The following is a 22,954-nucleotide window of genomic DNA, read 5'->3' on the forward strand; positions in this document are numbered from 1 at the left end:
CGGCCGTTCCGTGCCAGAGCAGCCGTTCCATGCCAGTGCAATGCGGCCGTTCCATGCCAGAGCAGCCGTTCCGTGCCAGTGCAATGTGGCCGTTCCGTGCCAGAGCAGCCGTTCCGTGCCAGCACAATGCGGCCGTTCCGTGCCAGTGCAATGCGGCCGTTCCATGCCAGTGCAATGCGGCCGTTCTGTGCCAGTGCAATGCGGCTGTTCTGTGCCAGAGCAGCCGTTCCGTGCCAGCGCAATGCAGCCGTTCTGTCCCAGCGCAATGCAGCCGTTCCGGGCCAGCGCAGCGCAGCCGTTCCGGGCCAGAGCAGCGCGGCCGTTCCATGCCAGAGCAACGCGGCCGTTCCGTGCCAGCGCAATGCGGCCGTTCCATGCCAGCGCAATGCAGCCGTTCCGTGCCAGTACGGCACAGCTGTTTTGTGCCACCGCAGCCGTTCCATGCCAGTTTCTGACAGGAGAGCTCAGATCCCATTTCTTTTGCTAGTTGTGGCTCCAACAGCGCTATGTGATTCTGCCCAGAAAGACAGGCTGGGAGGGCCCACAGGGGCCTGTGACGGACCGGGCCGGGTCTGGGCACAGCTGAGGGCATCCGCTCAGAGTGAATTGCTCAAATTCAGGGCTCCTTACGGCCCCCAGACTGGAGACCTTCCCAAACAGGCCACAAACCAGTCCCACAGAGCGCTTCAGCAGCCTGCCTGAAGCCTCCTGAGCAAAACCCCTCTGACACCCCAGTAATATCCGTGCCTCAGATGGCCCCAGGCCTCATACACAGGTGGGGGGTCCTAGCACCCAATCCCACCTACCCCGAACAAGTTCTGTCCGGTTCCAAGAAACTAGCCACAGATCCCTGGTCAATTTACCCTTTGGACCTTACCACACATCACGCTGGGCCAATCCTTTAGCATCTAACATCTAAAGGTTTATTGCTACAATAAAGAAAAGCATGAGAGTAAGGTTGTTAAAGGATAGTACATTACATGCACTGAATCTCCCAGTCCTCGATGCAGGCTCTAGCAGAGATGTTACAGCTGCTGGCTTAAAAGTCCTTGTTGCACATCCTACGATCAGGATGGGTTCACAGGTCTTTCCGGCTCTTCGATCCCTGCAGTGCTGCCTCTGGGATGAAGTGCTGAGCTGAGTACCAACATGGAGTCAGCCACATGGCCTCTTTATACCCCCTTCCTGGTCTCTTCTTGGCTGCAGCAGGTCACCTGGCCAGCGGCCTATCACTGTGTTCCCTGCTGGTAGCCCTTAGGCGTCGGTCACCATTCCCGAGGTGTGTCCTTGGCCCATTGAGAGCCATTGTCCCACAGGGCCGCGCTAATTAGCATGTCCATAGGCCGGGCTCTGCCCAGTGCTCAACCACAGCCAGAGAGACGTCCAGTCTCCACACAGATCACCGATTCCTGACTCCACACACAGACATTACACAGATCTATGAAGAGCAGATACAGAATCAGAGGAAAGTAACCTTTTGTTTGACCCCTCCCATGACCCCCTTTGTGCCACCTTTGGGGCGAACCCCCCCCAGTGACCCGGCTGCTCCCCTCACAATCCAATAACGTGCCAGGGCCCACCTGGGGACACGACTGCAGAGGGACACACACTGGCTTTTGGCTCTGGGGACGTGAGCCTCGTGCCCCCTGCCCCTCGATGGGAGGTGGCTCCCAGTCCTGGGCCAGTTCAGGCAGTCGGACCCACCTGCTGCAGCCCCTGCATGGGCCTGGGCGAGGCTCTCGCTTGGCAAGAGGTTTTCAGGCCCGTGGAAAGGGCTGAGGAAGCAGCCGCAGAGTAACTGGGAGTTAATATGGTCCTGTGGTTTTTATTACACTCAGCGCATTAAATTGATAGCCTGGTACCAAAGGCCAGAAGTGTCACCTCTCAACAAGATGAAATCTGTGTCGCCCGTGGACAGGGGAAGGCTGGAAGATTTATAAAGGCCTCCATAAAATTAACATTTGGATGGGAACAAAGGGGAAAAAAACCGGGAACTGCAGCAGCCTGGTTAGCGAATCTCCTCACATTTCCACAGCCTCCGGCCAGCTGGGCAGAGCCTGTGACCTGCCCCATGCCGGGCGGCTGCAGGCTGGGACTGGAGGCGCTTCGCTAGCAGGAGAGGTGAAAGCTGGGCCCCGCGAGAACCTGGCCTGGGGCAGCGCCGGGAGCTGGGCAGATGCAGGCAGCAGCGGCCTAGTGCCCTTCCTGGCACAGCACCCAGCCCTGCCCTGAAACCCCACGGGCAGGAGGGCCCGGCCTGGCTCTGACACGGCCCCCGGGAGCAGCCCCGGCAGGGTCCTAGGACGAGGGAGGAGCAGCGGGGCGGCCGGATGGGGGGAGAGGAGCCAAGGGCCCTGCTCGCCCGGCCTGGCTCTGACACGGCCCCCGGGAGCAGCCCCGGCAGGGTCCTAGGACGAGGGAGGAGCAGCGGGGCGGCCGGATGGGGGGAGAGGAGCGAAGGGCCCTGCTCGCCCGGCCTGGCTCTGACACGGCCCCCGGGAGCAGCCCCAGCAGGGTCCTAGGACGAGGGAGGAGCAGCGGGGCGGCCGGATGGGGGGAGAGGAGCGAAGGGCCCTGCTCGCCCGGCCTGGCTCTGGCACGGCCCCCGGGAGCAGCCCCAGCAGGGTCCTAGGACGAGGGAGGAGCAGCGGGGCGGCCGGATGGGGGGAGAGGAGCGAAGGGCCCTGCTCGCCCAGCCTGGCTCTGACACGGCCCCCGGGAGCAGCTCCGGCAGGGTCCTAGGACGAGGGAGGAGCAGCGGGGCGGCCAGATGGGGGAGAGGAGCCAAGGGCCCTGCTCGCCCGGCCTGGCTCTGGCACGGCCCCCGGGAGCAGCCCCAGCAGGGTCCTAGGACGAGGGAGGAGCAGCGGGGCGGCCGGATGGGGGGAGAGGAGCGAAGGGCCCTGCTCGCCCGGCCTGGCTCTGACACGGCCCCCGGGAGCAGCCCCGGCAGGGTCCTAGGACGAGGGAGGAGCAGCGGGGCGGCCGGATGGGGGGAGAGGAGCCAAGGGCCCTGCTCGCCCGGCCTGGCTCTGGCACGGCCCCCGGGAGCAGCCCCGGCAGGGTCCTAGGACGAGGGAGGAGCAGCGGGGCGGCCGGATGGGGGAAGAGGAGCCAAGGGCCCTGCTTGCCCGGCGTGGCTCTGACACGGCCCCCGGGAGCAGCTCCGGCAGGGTCCTAGGACGAGGGAGGAGCAGCGGGGCGGCCGGATGGGGGGAGAGGAGCGAAGGGCCCTGCTCGCCCGGCCTGGCTCTGACACGGCCCCCGGGAGCAGCCCCGGCAGGGTCCTAGGACGAGGGAGGAGCAGCGGGGCGGCCGGATGGGGGAAGAGGAGCCAAGGGCCCTGCTTGCCCGGCGTGGCTCTGACACGGCCCCCGGGAGCAGCCCCAGCAGGGTCCTAGGACGAGGGAGGAGCAGCGGGGCGGCCGGATGGGGGGAGAGGAGCCAAGGGCCCTGCTTGCCCGGCGTGGCTCTGACACGGCCCCCGGGAGCAGCCCCGGCAGGGTCCTAGGACGAGGGAGGAGCAGCGGGGCGGCCGGATGGGGGGAGAGGAGCCAAGGGCCCTGCTCGCCCGGCCTGGCTCTGGCACGGCCCCCGGGAGCAGCCCCAGCAGGGTCCTAGGACGAGGGAGGAGCAGCGGGGCGGCTGGATGGGGGAAGAGGAGCCAAGGGCCCTGCTCGCCCGGCCTGGCTCTGACACGGCCCCCGGGAGCAGCCCCAGCAGGGTCCTAGGACGAGGGAGGAGCAGCGGGGCGGCCGGATGGGGAAGAGGAGCGAAGGGCCCTGCTCGCCCGGCCTGGCTCTGACACGGCCCCCGGGAGCAGCCCCAGCAGGGTCCTAGGACGAGGGAGGAGCAGCGGGGCGGCCGGATGGGGGGAGAGGAGCGAAGGGCCCTGCTCGCCCGGCCTGGCTCTGACACGGCCCCCGGGAGCAGCCCCAGCAGGGTCCTAGGACGAGGGAGGAGCAGCGGGGCGGCCGGATGGGGGAGAGGAGCGAAGGGCCCTGCTCGCCCGGCCTGGCTCTGGCACGGCCCCCGGGAGCAGCCCCAGCAGGGTCCTAGGACGAGGGAGGAGCAGCGGGGCGGCCGGATGGGGGAGAGGAGCGAAGGGCCCTGCTCGCCCGGCCTGGCTCTGACACGGCCCCTGGGAGCAGCCCCAGCAGGGTCCTAGGACGAGGGAGGAGCAGCGGGGCGGCCGGATGGGGGAGAGGAGCGAAGGGCCCTGCTCGCCCGGCCTGGCTCTGACACGGCCCCTGGGAGCAGCCCCAGCAGGGTCCTAGGACGAGGGAGGAGCAGCGGGGCGGCCGGATGGGGGGAGAGGAGCGAAGGGCCCTGCTCGCCCGGCCTGGCTCTGACACGGCCCCCGGGAGCAGCCCCAGCAGGGTCCTAGGACGAGGGAGGAGCAGCGGGGCGGCCGGATGGGGGGAGAGGAGCGAAGGGCCCTGCTCGCCCGGCCTGGCTCTGGCACGGCCCCCGGGAGCAGCCCCAGCAGGGTCCTAGGACGAGGGAGGAGCAGCGGGGCGGCCGGATGGGGGAGAGGAGCGAAGGGCCCTGCTCGCCCGGCCTGGCTCTGGCACGGCCCCCGGGAGCAGCTCCGGCAGGGTCCTAGGACGAGGGAGGAGCAGCGGGGCGGCCGGATGGGGGGAAGAGGAGCCAAGGGCCCTGCTCGCCCGGCCTGGCTCTGACACGGCCCCCGGGAGCAGCCCCAGCAGGGTCCTAGGACGAGGGAGGAGCAGCGGGGCGGCCGGATGGGGGGAGAGGAGCCAAGGGCCCTGCTCGCCCGGCCTGGCTCTGGCACGGCCCCCGGGAGCAGCCCCAGCAGGGTCCTAGGACGAGGGAGGAGCAGCGGGGCGGCCGGATGGGGGGAAGAGGAGCGAAGGGCCCTGCTCGCCCGGCCTGGCTCTGACACGGCCCCCGGGAGCAGCCCCAGCAGGGTCCTAGGACGAGGGAGGAGCAGCGGGGCGGCCAGATGGGGGGAGAGGAGCGAAGGGCCCTGCTCGCCCGGCCTGGCTCTGGCACGGCCCCCGGGAGCAGCCCCAGCAGGGTCCTAGGACGAGGGAGGAGCAGCGGGGCGGCCAGATGGGGGAGAGGAGCGAAGGGCCCTGCTCGCCCGGCGTGGCTCTGGCACGGCCCCCGGGAGCAGCCCCAGCAGGGTCCTAGGACGAGGGAGGAGCAGCGGGGCGGCCGGATGGGGGGAGAGGAGCGAAGGGCCCTGCTCGCCCGGCCTGGCTCTGACACGGCCCCCGGGAGCAGCCCCAGCAGGGTCCTAGGACGAGGGAGGAGCAGCGGGGCGGCCGGATGGGGGAGAGGAGCGAAGGGCCCTGCTCGCCCGGCCTGGCTCTGGCACGGCCCCCGGGAGCAGCCCCAGCAGGGTCCTAGGACGAGGGAGGAGCAGCGGGGCGGCCGGATGGGGGGAGAGGAGCGAAGGGCCCTGCTCGCCCGGCCTGGCTCTGACACGGCCCCCGGGAGCAGCCCCGGCAGGGTCCTAGGACGAGGGAGGAGCAGCGGGGCGGCCAGATGGGGGAGAGGAGCGAAGGGCCCTGCTCGCCCAGCCTGGCTCTGGCACGGCCCCCGGGAGCAGCCCCGGCAGGGTCCTAGGACGAGGGAGGAGCAGCGGGGCGGCCAGATGGGGGAGAGGAGCGAAGGGCCCTGCTCGCCCAGCCTGGCTCTGGCACGGCCCCCGGGAGCAGCCCCGGCAGGGTCCTAGGACGAGGGAGGAGCAGCGGGGCGGCCAGATGGGGGGAGAGGAGCGAAGGGCCCTGCTCGCCCGGCCTGGCTCTGACACGGCCCCCGGGAGCAGCCCCAGCAGGGTCCTAGGACGAGGGAGGAGCAGCGGGGCGGCCGGATGGGGGGAGAGGAGCGAAGGGCCCTGCTCGCCCGGCCTGGCTCTGACACGGCCCCCGGGAGCAGCCCCAGCAGGGTCCTAGGACGAGGGAGGAGCAGCGGGGCGGCCGGATGGGGGAGAGGAGCGAAGGGCCCTGCTCGCCTGGCCTGGCTCTGGCACGGCCCCCGGGAGCAGCCCCGGCAGGGTCCTAGGACGAGGGAGGAGCAGCGGGGCGGCCGGATGGGGGGAGAGGAGCGAAGGGCCCTGCTCGCCCGGCGTGGCTCTGACACGGCCCCCGGGAGCAGCCCCAGCAGGGTCCTAGGACGAGGGAGGAGCAGCGGGGCGGCCGGATGGGGGAGAGGAGCGAAGGGCCCTGCTCGCCCGGCCTGGCTCTGGCACGGCCCCCGGGAGCAGCCCCAGCAGGGTCCTAGGACGAGGGAGGAGCAGCGGGGCGGCCGGATGGGGGAAGAGGAGCGAAGGGCCCTGCTCGCCCGGCCTGGCTCTGACACGGCCCCCGGGAGCAGCCCCAGCAGGGTCCTAGGACGAGGGAGGAGCAGCGGGGCGGCCGGATGGGGGAAGAGGAGCGAAGGGCCCTGCTCGCCCGGCCTGGCTCTGGCACGGCCCCCGGGAGCAGCCCCAGCAGGGTCCTAGGACGAGGGAGGAGCAGCGGGGCGGCCGGATGGGGGAAGAGGAGCGAAGGGCCCTGCTCGCCCGGCCTGGCTCTGACACGGCCCCCGGGAGCAGCCCCGGCAGGGTCCTAGGACGAGGGAGGAGCAGCGGGGCGGCCGGATGGGGGAGAGGAGCGAAGGGCCCTGCTCGCCCGGCCTGGCTCTGACACGGCCCCCGGGAGCAGCCCCAGCAGGGTCCTAGGACGAGGGAGGAGCAGCGGGGCGGCCGGATGGGGGGAGAGGAGCGAAGGGCCCTGCTCGCCCGGCCTGGCTCTGACACGGCCCCCGGGAGCAGCCCCGGCAGGGTCCTAGGACGAGGGAGGAGCAGCGGGGCGGCCGGATGGGGGGAGAGGAGCGAAGGGCCCTGCTCGCCCGGCCTGGCTCTGACACGGCCCCCGGGAGCAGCCCCAGCAGGGTCCTAGGACGAGGGAGGAGCAGCGGGGCAGCCGGATGGGGGGAGAGGAGCTTGCCTGGCCTGGCTCTGACACGGCCCCCGGGAGCAGCCCCGGCAGGGTCCTAGGACGAGGGAGGAGCAGCGGGGCGGCCGGATGGGGGGAGAGGAGCGAAGGGCCCTGCTCGCCCGGCCTGGCTCTGGCACGGCCCCCGGGAGCAGCCCCAGCAGGGTCCTAGGACGAGGGAGGAGCAGCGGGGCGGCCGGATGGGGGGAGAGGAGCGAAGGGCCCTGCTCGCCCGGCGTGGCTCTGACACGGCCCCCGGGAGCAGCCCCAGCAGGGTCCTAGGACGAGGGAGGAGCAGCGGGGCGGCCGGATGGGGGGAGAGGAGCGAAGGGCCCTGCTCGCCCGGCCTGGCTCTGGCACGGCCCCCGGGAGCAGCCCCGGCAGGGTCCTAGGACGAGGGAGGAGCAGCGGGGCGGCCGGATGGGGGGAGAGGAGCCAAGGGCCCTGCTCGCCCGGCCTGGCTCTGGCACGGCCCCCGGGAGCAGCCCTGGCAAGGCCAGCAGGTGACCCCCGCAGCTCCGCCCGCCCCCGCTTGTTGCTCACGCCTGTTGTGCTGTAGCCTCCCCCAGGCGGCCTCTGCGAGCCCCGGCACAGGAAATATCCCGCGCCCAAGGCACCGGTGGGACCCCGAAGGAAACAAACCGGCATTCGGTTAGAGAAGTGACAGCCGTGGCCCCGCAGTGCCCCTGCTGGGCCGACCGGCTCCCCAGGCCCGTGTGGGTCCAGGCCAGGGGCAGTGCTGGCCCCACGGCCCAGCGCCTGGGCTGGTTACATTTCTGTCCTAGCCCCGGAGCAGCGGGAGCCCAGCCGGTGGGGGTGGGAAGGGGCAGGGAGAGCAGAGGGACAGGCGGGGAAGAGGGGCAGGGTTTCGGGGGAAGAGGGAGGGCCAGGGCAGGGGCAGGGCCAAGGGGGAAGAGGCGGGGCAGGAGCAGGGAGAGAGGGTCTGAGGAAGGGGGAGTCTGGGGGCTCAAAGGGGGGGTTGCATACGGGGGGGGCTCAGTGCCCGGATGTTGCTGGTTCAATGTGATGGGGGGGGGGAGAGTTTGTGGTTTCAGGGAACAGCCCAGAGGTGCAGCCGGGGCGTCTGGGACCCTGGTGCCCCCCCCCCTGCTCAGAGGACACGGCCGGGTCTGGCCAGAGGCAGACAAGGGGCTGCGGAGGGAACCTGGCAACCGGCCCAGCTGGCCCCAGCGAGGGGGGAACATTGGACGGGGGGTGGGGAAGAGGGGCCCAGGCGACCCTCTTACCAGGGGAGAGGACAATGGCCGGGGCAGGGGCTGTTGCGGGGAGCCGGGGGCTGTTGCGGGGCTATTGGAGGGAGCCGGGGGCTGTTTGGGGCTGAGGGCAGGGCAGGGCAGGCAGGACTCAGCCGGCTGCAGGGGAGGCTGGCGCGGGGCTGGGGCCAGGCCGACCGACCGGAGGATCCGTCGCTGTTCAAAGCCCAATAGCCCCGCCTGTTCGGTGGGGGCTGAGTCGCTCTGCTCTGGGGGAGAGGGGGCACCGTTCCTTGCGGCGGGGCCGGGGGAGGGGACCCCCGAGGGGCTCACGGCGGAGGAGGCGGCTGGAGGCCCGAGAGGCGCCGTCCCGGAGGCAGAGGGGGGGACCCCCCAGGTGAGAGGGGCCCCCGAGAGGGGCAGGGAGGGGGAAGCGGCGGGGCAGGGGTGGGGCAGGGAGGGGGAAGCGGCAGGGGCAGGGCAGGGCAGGGAGGGGGAAGCGGCGGGACAGGGGCAGGGCAGGGCAGGGAAGGGGAAGAGGCGGGACAGGGGCAGGGCAGGGCAGGGCAGGGAGGGGGAAGAGGCGGGGCAGCAGCGGGGCAGGGCAGGGAGGGGGAAGAGGCGGGACAGGGGCAGGGCAGGGCAGGGCAGGGAGGGGGAAGAGGCGGGGCAGCGGCGGGGCAGGGCAGGGCAGGGAGGGGGAAGCGGCGGGGCAGGGCAGGGAGGGGGAAGAGGCGGGACAGGGGCAGGGCAGGGCAGGGAGGGGGAAGCGGCGGGGCAGGGGCGGGGCAGGGCAGGGAGGGGGAAAAGGCGGGACAGGGGCAGGGCAGGGCAGGGAGGGGGAAGCGGCAGGGGCAGGGCAGGGAGGGGGAAGCGGCAGGGGCAGGGCAGGGCAGGGAGGGGGAAGCGGCGGGACGGGCAGGGCAGGGCAGGGAGGGGGAAGCGGCGGGGCAGGGGCGGGGCAGGGGCGGGGCAGGGCAGGGAGGGGGAAGCGGCGGGGCAGGGGCGGGGCAGGGCAGGGAGGGGGAAGCGGCAGGGGCAGGGCAGGGAGGGGGAAGAGGCGGGGCAGGGGCAGGGCAGGGAGGGGGAAGCGGCAGGGGCAGGGCAGGGCAGGGAGAGGGAAGAGGCGGAGCAGGGGCAGGGCAGGGCAGGGCAGGGAGGGGGAAGCGGCGGGGCAGGGGCGGGGCAGGGCAGGGAGGGGGAAGAGGCGGGGTAGGGGCGGGGCAGGGCAGGGAGGGGGAAGAGGCGGGGCAGGGGCAGGGGAGGGCAGGGAGGGGGAAGAGGCGGGACAGGGGCAGGGCAGGGCAGGGAGGGGGAAGCGGCGGGGCAGGGCAGGGAGGGGGAAGAGGCGGGGCAGGGTGTGACAGACCGGGCCGTGTCTGGGCACAGCTGAGGGCGTCCGCTCAGGGCGAATTGCTCGAATCCGGGGCTCCTTACAGTCCCCCTGACTGGCGACCTCTCCAAACCGGCCACAAACCAGTCCCACAGAGCGCTTCAGCAACCTGCCTGAAGCCTCACGAGCAAAACCCCTCCGACACCCCAGCAATATCCGTGCCCCAGATGGCCCCGGGCCTCATACACAGGTGGGGGGTCCTAGCACCCAATCCCACCTACCCCGAACAAGTTCTGTCCGGTTCCAAGAAACCAGCCACAGATCCCTGGTCAATTTACCCTCTGGACCTTGCCCACAAATCACGCTGGGCCAATCCTTTAGAATCTATATCTAAAGGTTTATTATTACAAGAAAGAAAAGCCTGAGAGTAAGGTTATTAAAGTACAGTACGTTACATGCACCGAATCTCCCAGTTCTCGATGCAGGCTCTAGCAGAGATGTTGCAGCTGCTGGTTAAAAAGTTCTTATTGCACATCCTACGATCAGGATGGGTTCACAGGTCTTCTGGGCTCTTCAATCCCTGCAGTGCTGCCTCTGGGATGAAGTGCTGAGCTGAGAACCAAATGGCATCGACCACATGGCCTCTTTATACTCCTTCCTGGCCTCTTCTTGTATGCAGCAAGTCACCTGGTCAGAGGCCAATCTCTGTGTTTCCTGCTGGCTGCCCTCAGGTGACAAATCCCATTCTTTGGGTGTGTCCATAGCCTATTGAGAGCCATTGTCCCACAGGGCTTTGCTACTCAGCCTGTCCATAGCAATGCTTAACCACATTCACAGAAATATTCAGCTTCCACACAGATTACAGATTCCTACCTACACACACAGACATTATACACTCACATAAATAGCGTACATAAGATTAACAAACAATAATCTCCCATTCAATACCCCACATGGCTCCCCCCACACCAATTTCTGGGGCCAACACCCCCACCTAGGGGTGCAGCAGCGATCTGGCTGCTTCCCTCCAATTCAGCAACGTGACACAGGGGCGGGGCAGGGAGATGCCGGCTCCCTGGCTGTAGAGGCCGGTTTCCGAGGTTGGGAAGCGGGAAGCCCTCAGAGAGGGGGAAGAGGCGGGGCAGGGGCAGGGCAGGGCAGGGAGGGGGAAGAGGCGGGGCAGGGGCGGGGCAGGGCAGGGAGGGGGAAGCGGCGGGGCAGGGGCGGGGCAGGGCAGGGAGGGGGAAGAGGCGGGGCAGGGGCAAGGCAGGGCAGGGAGGGGGAAGAGGCGGGGCAGAGGCAGGGCAGGGAGGGGGAAGCGGCGGGGCAGGGGCGGGGCAGGGCAGGGAGGGGAAAGCGGCGGGGCAGGGGCGGGGCAGGGCAGGGAGGGGGAAGCGGCAGGGGCAGGGCAGGGCAGGGCAGGGAGGGGGAAGAGGCGGGACAGGGGCAGGGCAGGGCAGGGAGGGGGAAGCGGCGGGGCAGGGGCAGGGCAGGGCAGGGAGGGGGAAGCGGCGGGGCAGGGGCGGGGCAGGGCAGGGAGGGGGAAGAGGCGGGGCAGGGGCGGGGCAGGGCAGGGAGGGGGAAGAGGCGGGGCAGGGGCGGGGCAGGGAGATGCCGGCTCCCTGGCTGTAGAGGCCGGTTTCCGAGGTCGGGAAGCGGGAAGCCCTCTGGAAAGCCCGTGCAGCTGCGTGTGCTCGGGGGCGCCAGGCCGTTCAGGGGCAGCCGGGCAGCCGGAGAGGCCTGGCACTTCCCGCCCGCCGGGCCCCGGCACACGCCCCTCTGGGGCCGAGGCCAGGGTGGCCGCATGGCGAGCTGCGCGGGCTCCTGTCGGTAGCATGTTGAATTAGGCTACGCGAGGCGATGGCAGGCAGGCGGCATTTAGCTGAGAGTGTCTCAGCCATACAGGGTAAAATACGCAGCAGGGAGCCATCATTATCCCAAGCCAAGTGTTCAGAGCCAGGCGGCCGGCACTAGGGCTCATGCAAGAGGCACGACCCGAACCTGGCACGGCTGGACACGCACAGTCGGGGCACCCAGGCCCCAGCTCTGCCCATGGGACAGCTCAGGCCCAGTGACCCCGGCGCAGCCCCGACCCCTTGGGGACAGCTCGGGCCCGGTGACCCCAGCGCAGCCCCGACCCCTTGGAGACAGCTCGGGCCCGGTGACCCCGGCGCAGCCCCGACCCCTTGGGGACAGCTCGGGCCCGGTGACCCCGGCGCAGCCCCGACCCCTTGGGGACAGCTCGGGCCCGGTGACCCCGGCGCAGCCCCGACCCCTTGGGGACAGCTCGGGCCCGGTGACCCCGGCGCAGCCCCGACCCCTTGGGGACAGCTCAGGCCCGGTGACCCCGGCGCAGCCCCGACCCCTTGGGGACAGCTCGGGCCCGGTGACCCCGGCGCAGCCCCGACCCCTTGGGGACAGCTCGGGCCCGGTGACCCCGGCGCAGCCCCGACCCCTTGGGGACAGCTCGGGCCCGGTGACCCCGGCGCAGCCCCGACCCCTTGGGGACAGCTCGGGCCCGGTGACCCCGGCGCAGCCCCGACCCCTTGGGGACAGCTCGGGCCCGGTGACCCCGGCGCAGCCCCGACCCCTTGGGGACAGCTCGGGCCCCGTGACCCCGGTGCAGCCCCGACCCCTTGGGGACAGCTCGGGCCCAGTGACCCCGGTGCAGCCCCGACCCCTTGGGGACAGCTCGGGCCCAGTGACCCCGGCGCAGCCCCGACCCCTTGGGGACAGCTCAGGCCCGGTGACCCCGGCGCAGCCCCGACCCCTTGGGGACAGCTCAGGCCCAGTGACCCCGGCGCAGCCCCGACCCCTTGGGGACAGCTCAGGCCCAGTGACCCCGGTGCAGCCCCGACCCCTTGGGGACAGCTCGGGCCCAGTGACCCCAGCACAGCCCCGACCCCTTGGGGACAGCTCGGGCCCAGTGACCCCGGCGCAGCCCCGACCCCTTGGGGACAGCTCAGGCCCGGTGACCCCAGCTCAGCCCCGAACCCTTGGGGACATCTCAGGCCCGGTGACCCCAGCGCAGCCCCGACCTCATGGGGACATTTTTGACCCCGTGACCCCGGTGCAGCCCCGGCCCCTTGGGGACAGCTCTGGCAAGGGGCCAGATGAGAACAAATGAGCGTTGTGAGTCAATCCAGGCTGGGATGGAAACGCTCCAATTGCTCTGTCTGGTGCTCCGTGCAGGCAGTGACGCAGCATGGGCCGAGCAATGAGCCACCCCGGGCCAGGTGATTCAACTCGCATTCCTACACAAGCCTCACCTGCCAGATCCAGCCTGCGACCGGCCCCTCCCTGCTCTGGGGCAGGCTGCAGGCCGTCTCCTGCCTTCTCCTGCCACAGGGCCTGAAACGCTCCCAGCGGGTGTCTGGCTGCTCCCGGCCAGGACAGGATCCAGCCCTCTGGAACACCTGGGCAACTAGCTGGGCTTCGGTCAGTCTCCCCTCAGGCAGGCCCCACAACGCCTGACTTCAGGAGTGGGGTGTAGGCCATCTCGCCGCTCTGCCCGGGGGCGCAGACTCACAGGCCGCTGCCCTGTCTGCCCCCCTGCGGCAGGCTGCCATTTGACCACCCCCTTCCTGCCTGCACCCACAGACCCTGAGCTCCTGGCCCGACGAACTGTCTGGTGTCGGCTGGGTTCGTGGCCCGCGCTGCTGTGGCCATTTCCTTCTCAGCCTGGAACAGAACCCAGGTGCCTGCCCCCTGAGAACTAGGAAGGGAACCCAGACAGCCTGGCCCCCCCTCCAGCCATGGCACGTGGCAGGCACTGGCGCCCCTTCCAGCCCAGGCCCACAGGCCCCAGGAACCCACTGGGCTGGGGTTTCTCCTTATCAGGCTAAATCCGGAGCTGAGCACTAATCACAAGGCCCCAGCTTGCTGCCAGGCCAGACAGACTCGGTCTAGCAGGCTCTGGCTGGTTCCTTCCTGGACCTCACCCTGGGCCCTTCACTGCGCCAAGGGGAGGAGAGAGGCTGTGGCGGAGGCTGACTGGACAGCTCCCTCCCTCCCTGCTGGATGTGGCTCCAGCATCAAGCACAACTCCCCATTCATCATCCACTAAACAAATTGAAATTTAAGGGCTTGTGTCTCTAAAACACAGCGAACAATTCCCATTGCATTTTAATGGTGCTGTAATTTATTGGATCAGAAATGATGGATGGCAGCAGGAAGGGCTGAGCACTAATGCGGCACCCGCCTGCCAGAGATGTGCAGCAAGGGAGAGGACAGAGCAGCAAGGCCCGGCCTCTGCAGCCCCCCTGGAGCCCAGCAGCCTGGCTCCTGGGGAACAGCCTCAGAAGGGCAGCCCAGAGCCAGCTGCTCCTGGCCGCCCTCGTAGCTGTCCGGCCACTTCCCTGCTGCCATGGCTGGGGTGAGCGTGGGCCGGAGACGGGCGCAGGCTGAACACAGGGGCAAGAAGCCTCAGGCTGTGGCAGCCCCCGAGGGAGCCAGGCACCCGGTGCAGAGAGCAAGCAAAGCTCCCCTGCACCATCACCTCCCTGCATGGGGCAGGGACTGAGACCAGGCGCCAGTTACACCCCAACGTGGGCGCGGGGCCAGAACAGAGCTAGCACGTCCCTGCCCCCGCAGGCTGCAGCTCAGCCAGCCCCAGGGCCAGCTCTGCAGGGGGGCATCCCGGCCTGCTGCAGGCTCCAGCATCCCCCCTTCTATCAGCCCAGGTAACCCTGCCCCTCCGCTCCTCCCGCAGCCCCCTCCGCACCGCTGCACCCCTGCTCACCCGAGGGGAGGGGATACGGGGAGCAGACCAACCTAGGGTTCAAGGTGGGGGGAAGCAGACTGACCCATTGCTCATGGGAGGGGTGGACGGGCACAGCCTGCCCACTTCTCAAAGTCCATGACTAGACCCAGGGTTCAACTAATGTCGGGGGACAAATAATGACAAAAAGGATCAAGGTGTGGGGGGTCACGGGAGGGGGAGCAAAGAGCAGACTGACCCACTGCACACAAGAGGGGGAAGCAGGGAACAGACCAACCCATTGCTTACAGGAGGGGAGAGGGAGCAGACTGACCCATTGCTTACAGGAGGGGAGAGAGAGCAGACTGACCCATTGCTTACAGGAGGGGGAGCAGGGAGCAGACTGACCCACTGCTTACAGGAGGGGGAGCAGGGAGTAGACTGACCCATTGCTTACAGGAGGAGGAGAGGGAGCAGACTGACCCATTGCACATGGGAGAGGGAGCAGGGAGCAGACTGACCCATTGCTTACAGGAGGGGAGAGAGAGCAGACTGACCCATTGCTTACAGGAGGGGAGAGGGAGCAGACTGACCCATTGCTTACAGGAGGGGAGAGAGAGCAGACTGACCCATTGCTTACAGGAGGGGGAGCAGGGAGCAGACTGACCCACTGCTTACAGGAGGGGGAGCAGGGAGTAGACTGACCCATTGCTTACAGGAGGAGGAGAGGGAGCAGACTGACCCATTGCACATGGGAGAGGGAGCAGGGAGTAGACTGACCCATTGCTTACAGGAGGAGGAGAGGGAGCAGACTGACCCATTGCTTACAGGAGGGGAGAGAGAGCAGACTGACCCATTGCTTACAGGAGGGGAGAGGGAGCAGACTGACCCATTGCTTACAGGAGGGGGAGAGGGAGCAGACTGACCCATTGCTTACAGGAGGGGGAGAGGGAGCAGACTGACCCATTGCACACGGGAGGGGGAGCAGACTGACCCTAAGCTCGCAGGAAGGGGAGACACCTTGAGCTGTGGACTCATTCTGACCCCATCCCCTGCCCCACATTTCCTACGCCAAACCCTCAGGGGAAGGTGCCTGGCTCCCACAGCAGCACTGATTGGCTGCTTTTCCACAGGAGGCGGGGAGGTGGGGAAGCAGCCAATCAGAGCAGGCTCCCATGGCCAAGGCTCAATGGGTGGAGCTGGGGGGCACTCCACGTGGCCCCTCCCAGTGTGGAGTGACCCCCTGCAGGAGGTGCCAGCCGCATTCCAGGCATTGGCTGCTCACAGGGCGGCCACGCTCCCCAGACCTGGGGGATGCTCCGTCTCTGCTGGCACGTCCTGGGGGATGCTCAAATCCCACGTTACGGGCTCACCGGGTGACGGGGGGGGTTACGCTGGAGGGCAGAGCAGATGATCTGGTGAATTTCGGAAACCCCACCACAGCTGGGTCATGCCAAGCGCTGGCTCACACGGCAGCAGTGCCCTGGAGGCAGGGTTGACACCTAGAGCTTCATCTCTTCCTGGCTGCGCCATCCACGGCCCCCTTCCCCCAGCAGCTGGGGATAACAGCATCCCCCGCAGGCTGGAGCTGCCTGTGCGGCGGAGCTGCTGATCCAATTGCGAGGGGAGAAATGAGGATGCACAAGGAGCTGCGTGACAGCTGGGGGCTGCAGCACTGCAGAGCAGCTGAGAGAGGACTCCAGCCCCTCAGCCTGTCGGCTGGGCTGGGATACAGGGACAGGGACAGGGAGCGGGGCTGCTGGGCGAGAGACTGAGCCAGGGGAAGGAGCAGAGCTGGGGGCCGGGGCTAAAGAAATCAGACCACCCTAGAGTGTGCTGGCTGCAGATCAGGGCTGAGGGCCAAGCTGGGAGGCAGTGGGATGACCTCCCTACGGCAGTCACCTCTACAAAGGGCCCCGGAAGTGGCCGTGGCCACAGGGAAGGTGGGGCAGCGATGGCCCCCTCCCCCAGGCAGAGGCAGAGCAGTTCTGGGCCTGAGCCTGCCCGTCAGCCTCCCTTCCTTGGCCCTTGTGACGGCGCGTCAGGGTCCCTGCACCCCCGTCCACAGCCTCCGAGATCCAGCCCAGCATAGGACCGCTGCAGGCATAGGAGGGCAGGCCGACAGCCCTAGTTCCCTTGGGGGAAGCCCCTGAACCCCCTACACTGGTGAGCCTGCTTCCTCCATGCTTCCCCGCTCCCAGCTCTGCCCCCAGCCACGTGGCGTCTCCGCCTCCCCCCTTTGTCTCTCCCCCGGGAAGAGCCTTGTTCCCTGCCCAGGCTGGGCCTGGGTGTCCGGGCCAATGCACGTGTGGGTGGGTCAGTGGGGATCCCAGCCCAGCGCGGGGGGACCTGGGTACAGAGCAGACGCCCCGCCACCGTGCCATAGCCCGGCTCCCTGGGAGGCTGGCACAAGCCCTGCTCACCGCTTGCCTGCTGGGCTGGCCTCCCCAACCAGCTCCCAGCCTCCCGCTGCTGCAGGGGAGCTCCTGGGCGTGAAAGGAGCCAGCCAGATGCCCGCTGCCCAAGCCAGTCCTGTTCAGAGAACAGCGCCCCCAGCACCATGGGTCGGCTCAAGCCAGCAGGGAGAGCCCACCTACAGACCTTTGCCCCCTCCGCACAGGAGCAGCAGAGGCCAGCTAGGGGCAGTGCCAGGCACGAGTCCACCCCCCAAAGGGGAGCAGAGCAGCACTCCCCCCCACATGCCTGTGGCAGCACAGAACTGCCATTGGGGCCAGACCCACGGAGGTGGGTGCGGGGCACCGTGTCGCTTGCACAAGCCTCAGCCCCAGAGCAGCCCTTAGCACATCAATTAGGCCAATTACTGGGATTGGCCTGGACCGTCATTAACGAGGCACAGTCAATAGCGCGCCTTTGCGCCCGGCAACGGCCTCTGCTCCGGGTACAGGGGGCTGGGTGCTCCCCACGGACACCGGGCTGGGGCTGCAGCTCCCCTCTTGGGGCAGCTATGGGAGCCTCCAGGCCCGAGTGCAACACGCCCAGAGCAGGTCGACGGGGCTCAGCAGGCCCCTGCTGCTCCCCCAGGCAGCCCTGCAGGTGATCCTGCCCCGGGCGGTCTGGCAGTGCCACCAGCCAAAGGAGGGCCCAGCAGCCCTGGGGCGTGAGGGTGCCTGAGCCCAGCCCTGAGACTCCAGCCAGGGGGCCCCAGCGGCAGGGCAGCACTTGCTGATCTCAGCCCCAGTGCCGGGGGCGGGGGGCGCAGCATGAACCCTGCAAGGCCAGCCCCCCGGAGCAGAGATTATCCATTGCTGGGAAATGCAGCCCCCCCCAATCTGACACTCTCCTGCTTTTCTAGGCTTCCTGGGGGCCTGAGCTGCTACCACTGCGGGGGGGCAGAGCCGGGTTCACGGGGGGGGCCCTCCTATGGGGTTGCTCGTGCACAGGGGGGCAGGGGCCACTGCAGCCCCGTTTCAGCAGCTCTCCCAGAGCTGGCTGTGGAAATCAGAGGCCTCCCCAGCCCAGGAGCTGGAGCCATGTGAACAGCTCCCTGCCCCGGGCCAGCCGGCTGCGGAAGGCGCACGGTGCCTGGGAGATCCATGCAGCCCTTTCCCTGGTTAATCAGCTCTGAGCGCCGGCAGGGACGACTCACAGGCACCTTCCTGCGCATCGTTCCCAGCGGGAGCAGGGGATGCCAGTGCACACGAGGAGCCGTGGCGCTGAGCGGGGCACCTGTGGGGGGCTCCACTGGCGGGAAGGAGCGTGTGCGGGGGGGGGGACCTATCTCTGCGGGGGGAGGCACCTACTGGTGTGAACGAGCGCGCGGGGGGGGCTGGGTGAAGGAGCGCACACGCGCGGGGGGGGGCCGGGTGAAGGAGCGCACACGCGCGGGGGGGGCCGGGTGAAGGAGCGCACACGCGCGGGGGGGGGCTGGGTGAAGGAGCGCACACGCGCGGGGGGGGGGGCTGGGTGAAGGAGCGCACACGCGCGGGGGGGGGCCGGGTGAAGGAGCGCACACGCGCGGGGGGGGGCCGGGTGAAGGAGCGCACACGCGCGGGGGGGGGCCGGGTGAAGGAGCGCACACGCGCGGGGGGGGGGCTGGGTGAAGGAGCGCACACGTGCGGGGGGGGGGCCGGGTGAAGGAGCGCACACGTGCGGGGGGGGGGCCGGGTGAAGGAGCGCACACGCGCGGGGGGGGCCGGGGGGTGAAGGAGCGCACACGTGCGGGGGGGGGGCCGGGTGAAGGAGCGCACACGTGCGGGGGGGGGGCCGGGTGAAGGAGCGCACACGCGCGGGGGGGGCCGGGTGAAGGAGCGCACACGCGCGGGGGGGGGGGGCCGGGTGAAGGAGCGCACACGCGCGGGGGGGGGGGCCGGGTGAAGGAGCGCACACGCGCGGGGGGGGGGCCGGGTGAAGGAGCGCACACGCGCGGGGGGGGGGCCGGGTGAAGGAGCGCACACGCGCGGGGGGGGGGGCCGGGTGAAGGAGCGCACACGCGCGGGGGGGGGGGCCGGGTGAAGGAGCGCACACGCGCGGGGGGGGGGGCCGGGTGAAGGAGCGCACACGCGCGGGGGGGGGGCCGGGTGAAGGAGCGCACACGCGCGGGGGGGGGGGCCGGGTGAAGGAGCGCACACGCGCGGGGGGGGCCGGGTGAAGGAGCGCACACGCGCGGGGGGGGGGCCGGGTGAAGGAGCGCACACGCGCGGGGGGGGGGGCCGGGTGAAGGAGCGCACACGCGCGGGGGGGGGGCCGGGTGAAGGAGCGCACACGCGCGGGGGGGGCCGGGTGAAGGAGCGCACACGCGCGGGGGGGGGGGCCGGGTGAAGGAGCGCACACGCGCGGGGGGGGGGCCGGGTGAAGGAGCGCACACGCGCGGGGGGGGCCGGGTGAAGGAGCGCACACGCGCGGGGGGGGGGGCTGGGTGAAGGAGCGCACACGCGCGGGGGGGGCCGGGTGAAGGAGCGCACACGCGCGGGGGGGGCCGGGTGAAGGAGCGCACACGCGCGGGGGGGGGGGCTGGGTGAAGGAGCGCACACGCGCGGGGGGGGGGGCTGGGTGAAGGAGCGCACACGCGCGGGGGGGGGGCTGGGTGAAGGAGCGCACACGCGCGGGGGGGGCCGGGTGAAGGAGCGCACACGCGCGGGGGGGGGCCGGGTGAAGGAGCGCACACGCGCGGGGGGGGGCCGGGTGAAGGAGCGCACACGCGCGGGGGGGGCCGGGTGAAGGAGCGCACACGCGCGGGGGGGGCCGTACCTGTCTGTCTGGGGGGGCCCCCTCTGGTGTGAATGTGTCTGTTTAGGGGCTGGGTCCCTGTCTGCGCGTGGGAGGGGCGGGCTGGTGCCTAACCCAGCTGTGGGGCGGTCACGCTGGCCGCGTGGGGAGCAGGAGCGAGGCCGCGTGGCCTGGGGCAGACAGGGCTGTGCCCCGCACGGTGGCTGCTCTCCGCCCCGCAGCCCCAGGGGGTCGAGGCCGGGCCCCAGGCCTGCCTGCAGGGGAGGCGGCTGCCCCGGCCTGCAATGCTCCCGGCCCCCTTCCAATCTGCCTTCTCCAGCTGTAGCACCGCGGGTTCGGTCCCGAACTTGCCAGTGGTCCCGGCCAAGGACCGGTCCCTGCAGAGCCACGCCCCCCTGCAGAGCCACGCCCCCGCCCCGCCCCGCCCCACCCCCCTCGCCCCCTGGAGGCAGAGCCCTTCCTTTGCCGTTGCTGGGCTGTCATAGGAGCCGGGGGGCTGCCCCCCCGCGCTACCTGCCAAGCCCTCCCCGCAGCCTGCCCTGCCCAGAGCTTGCAGGAGGCAAAGCAGGGACTGGAGCAGGGGCCTCCGCACCCAGCTGACGCCACATCCATCGCTAGGTGCCAAGTGCCACAGCAGCCCCGTGGCCCTGGGCGCGAGCCCACAGGCAGCTCCACAGCCCGCCTGGCATGGGGAGGGCGAAGCAGGGATGGGACTGAGCCAGGCTGGCAGCCCCATGGCTCCCCCCCCAGCTCTCAGCACCTGCACTGGCGAGGGGCTGGCTCTCCTGGTGCCTGACTCCATGCTCACCGCTGTCAGTGGGGGGCAGAGCAGAGCTCAACGGGGCTGGGGGGGCTGCCAGCTGTGGAGAGAATAGACGAGTCCCCCTCCCCCATGGTCCCCCCCACCCTGACTCGCTGGGGAAGCCCCTCTGTGCTGTTGCTCTAGCACCCGCCTCCTTTGCCACACGGGCCCCTGGCATGACATCAGAGGGCAGCCCCCTCCCCACACTGGGCTGCTGTCGTTTGCCGTCTGTCCCCCCTCGTTCTCCTGTGACACTCACTGATTCCTTCTGTCTGTCTCCCGCTCTGATCCGTCCTCATTGTCATGCACGACTCTTCCTGCTTCCGAGCGTCCTGGCGCTTGGCGCTCCGGGGGCTCTTTTCTTCCTGCCATTCAACGTTAGTGCTGAGAAAGGCAAGACGGATGGTGTGAGCGAGACATGCAACGCCAGCATCTTCCAGCCACCGCCGCCCGCAGGCCTGGGCTCCCAATACTCTCCCAGTCCCCTCTGCACCTGCTCTGGGGGCTCCCGCCCCCCGGCCTGCTTGCCTCCTGCCGAGTAGTCACTGGCGTGGCAGCGGGTGCTAACTGGGCCTGGGGACGTACAAGGCCCGACACACTCGTTTCCCTTTGGACCTAAGCCAGGGATTGACCTTGGGAGCCAGAGGTGACAGGAGCAAGAATTAACGTGTTGCAGCAACAACTGTGGTGCTGCCAGCAGACCATGCCAGGGCCCAAGGGTTGTTTCCAGCACCACGTAGGCACAGACACGGCCAAATGGGTCAAAGCACCAGGGTCCAATTAACCATGGCAAAAGGATTGCAGGGACGCATATCCACCGTGCTGCCACAAGAGTCTACAGCGGAACAAGAAAAACCACGGGTAGTCCAGGCCATGTGCTCCTGACTCCTGTGGGGGCATGTGTGAGAGAGACTACACTGAGCCAGCGCGGCTGGACACAACCTGCCTTCTGCTGGGTGTAAGTGTGTGTGCACTCATGTCCTATGCTGGGTGTGTGTGCGTACTCTTGTGCATGCATGCGCATGTCACACCGCCCTCTGCTGGGTGTAACTGTGCACGCTCTCGTACGTGCATGCATGCGCACATCACACTGCCCTCTGCTGGGTGTAACTGTGTGCGCGCTCTCATGTGTGCATGCATGTGCACGTCACACTGCCCTCTGCTGGGGTGTAACTGTGTGCATGCACTCTGAAGTGTGCATGCATGCGCACGTCACACTGCTCTCTGCTGGGTGTAACTGTTGTGCATGCACTCTGAAGTGTGCATGCATGCGCACATCACACCGCCCTCTGCTGGGTGTAACTGTGCGCATGCTCTTGTATGTGCAGGCACGCGCACGTCACACCGCCCTCTGCTGGGTGTAACTGTGCGCATGCTCTTGTATGTGCAGGCACGCGCACGTCACACTGCCCTCTGCTGGGTGTAACTGTGTGCGCGCTCTCATGTGTGCATGCATGTGCACGTCACACTGCCCTCTGCTGGGTGTAACTGTGTGCATGCACTCTGAAGTGTGCATGCATGCGCACGTCACACTGCTCTCTGCTGGGTGTAACTGTGTGCGCGCTCTCATGTGTGCATGCATGTGCACGTCACACTGCCCTCTGCTGGGTGTAACTGTGTGCATGCACTCTGAAGTGTGCATGCATGCGCACGTCACACTGCTCTCTGCTGGGTGTAACTGTGTGCATGCACTCTGAAGTGTGCATGCATGCGCACATCACACCGCCCTCTGCTGGGTGTAACTGTGCGCATGCTCTTGTATGTGCAGGCACGCGCACGTCACACCGCCCTCTGCTGGGTGTAACTGTGTGTGCGCTCTCGAGTGTGCATGCATGCGCACATCACACCGCCCTCTGCTGGGTGTAACTGTGCGCATGCTCTTGTATGTGCAGGCACGCGCACGTCACACCGCCCTCTGCTGGGTGTAACTGTGTGTGCGCTCTCGAGTGTGCATGCATGCGCACATCACACTGCCCTCTGCTGGGTGTAACTGTGTGCGCGCTCTCGAGTGTGCATGCATGCGCACGTCACACCGCCCTCTGCTGGGTGTAACTGTGTGTGCGCTCTCGAGTGTGCATGCATGCGCACATCACACCGCCCTCTGCTGGGTGTAACTGTGCGCATGCTCTTGTATGTGCAGGCACGCGCACGTCACACCGCCCTCTGCTGGGTGTAACTGTGTGTGCGCTCTCGAGTGTGCATGCATGCGCACATCACACCGCCCTCTGCTGGGTGTAACTGTGCGCATGCTCTTGTATGTGCAGGCACGCGCACGTCACACCGCCCTCTGCTGGGTGTAACTGTGTGTGCGCTCTCGAGTGTGCATGCATGCGCACATCACACTGCCCTCTGCTGGGTGTAACTGTGTGCGCGCTCTCGAGTGTGCATGCATGCGCACGTCACACTGCCATGCAGTTCACAGCCTTGCTCTCTGCTGGCTGCTTGACCTAAGGGTGCTAAGCATGGCCAGTGCCCAGTCCTGGGTGCTGGAGAAGTCACTGCACGGCAAGCGGCCGCCTTGGCTACACCACAGCTGAGAGCTGGAGACCTCTCCCTTCTCAGGGAGCTTTGCCCTAGAACGTCACGGACTCTTTTCCATTCCCCGCCCACCAGGCCCTGCTCCGTCGCTAAGCAGAAACCCTGCCCTGCCTCCAACGCCTGCTCTCTGCAGGGCTGGGGCCTAGGCCCGGAACGGAGCGATGTCCCAAGGGGAAGGAAATGCTCCAGCTGTCGCTGCACCGAGCCCTACAGCTGGAGCAGGGCGTGAGTCAG

General features: G+C 68.9%; 1 long non-coding RNA gene across 1 annotated transcript; it reads right to left on the bottom strand.

The window, feature by feature from the left end:
- Positions 1–969: 969 nt before the first annotated feature.
- Positions 970–21,190, bottom strand: LOC142824328 (uncharacterized). Its single transcript, XR_012899241.1, has 3 exons — positions 20,676–21,190; positions 20,442–20,566; positions 970–1,438 (listed from the first exon to the last, which is right to left on the bottom strand). It is a non-coding gene; the product is annotated as an uncharacterized LOC142824328 (long non-coding RNA).
- Between the last annotated feature and the right edge of the window lie 1,764 nt (positions 21,191–22,954).

This window comes from Pelodiscus sinensis, unplaced genomic scaffold (assembly GCF_049634645.1).
Source record: "Pelodiscus sinensis isolate JC-2024 unplaced genomic scaffold, ASM4963464v1 ctg98, whole genome shotgun sequence".
Classification (NCBI taxonomy): domain Eukaryota; kingdom Metazoa; phylum Chordata; order Testudines; family Trionychidae; genus Pelodiscus; species Pelodiscus sinensis.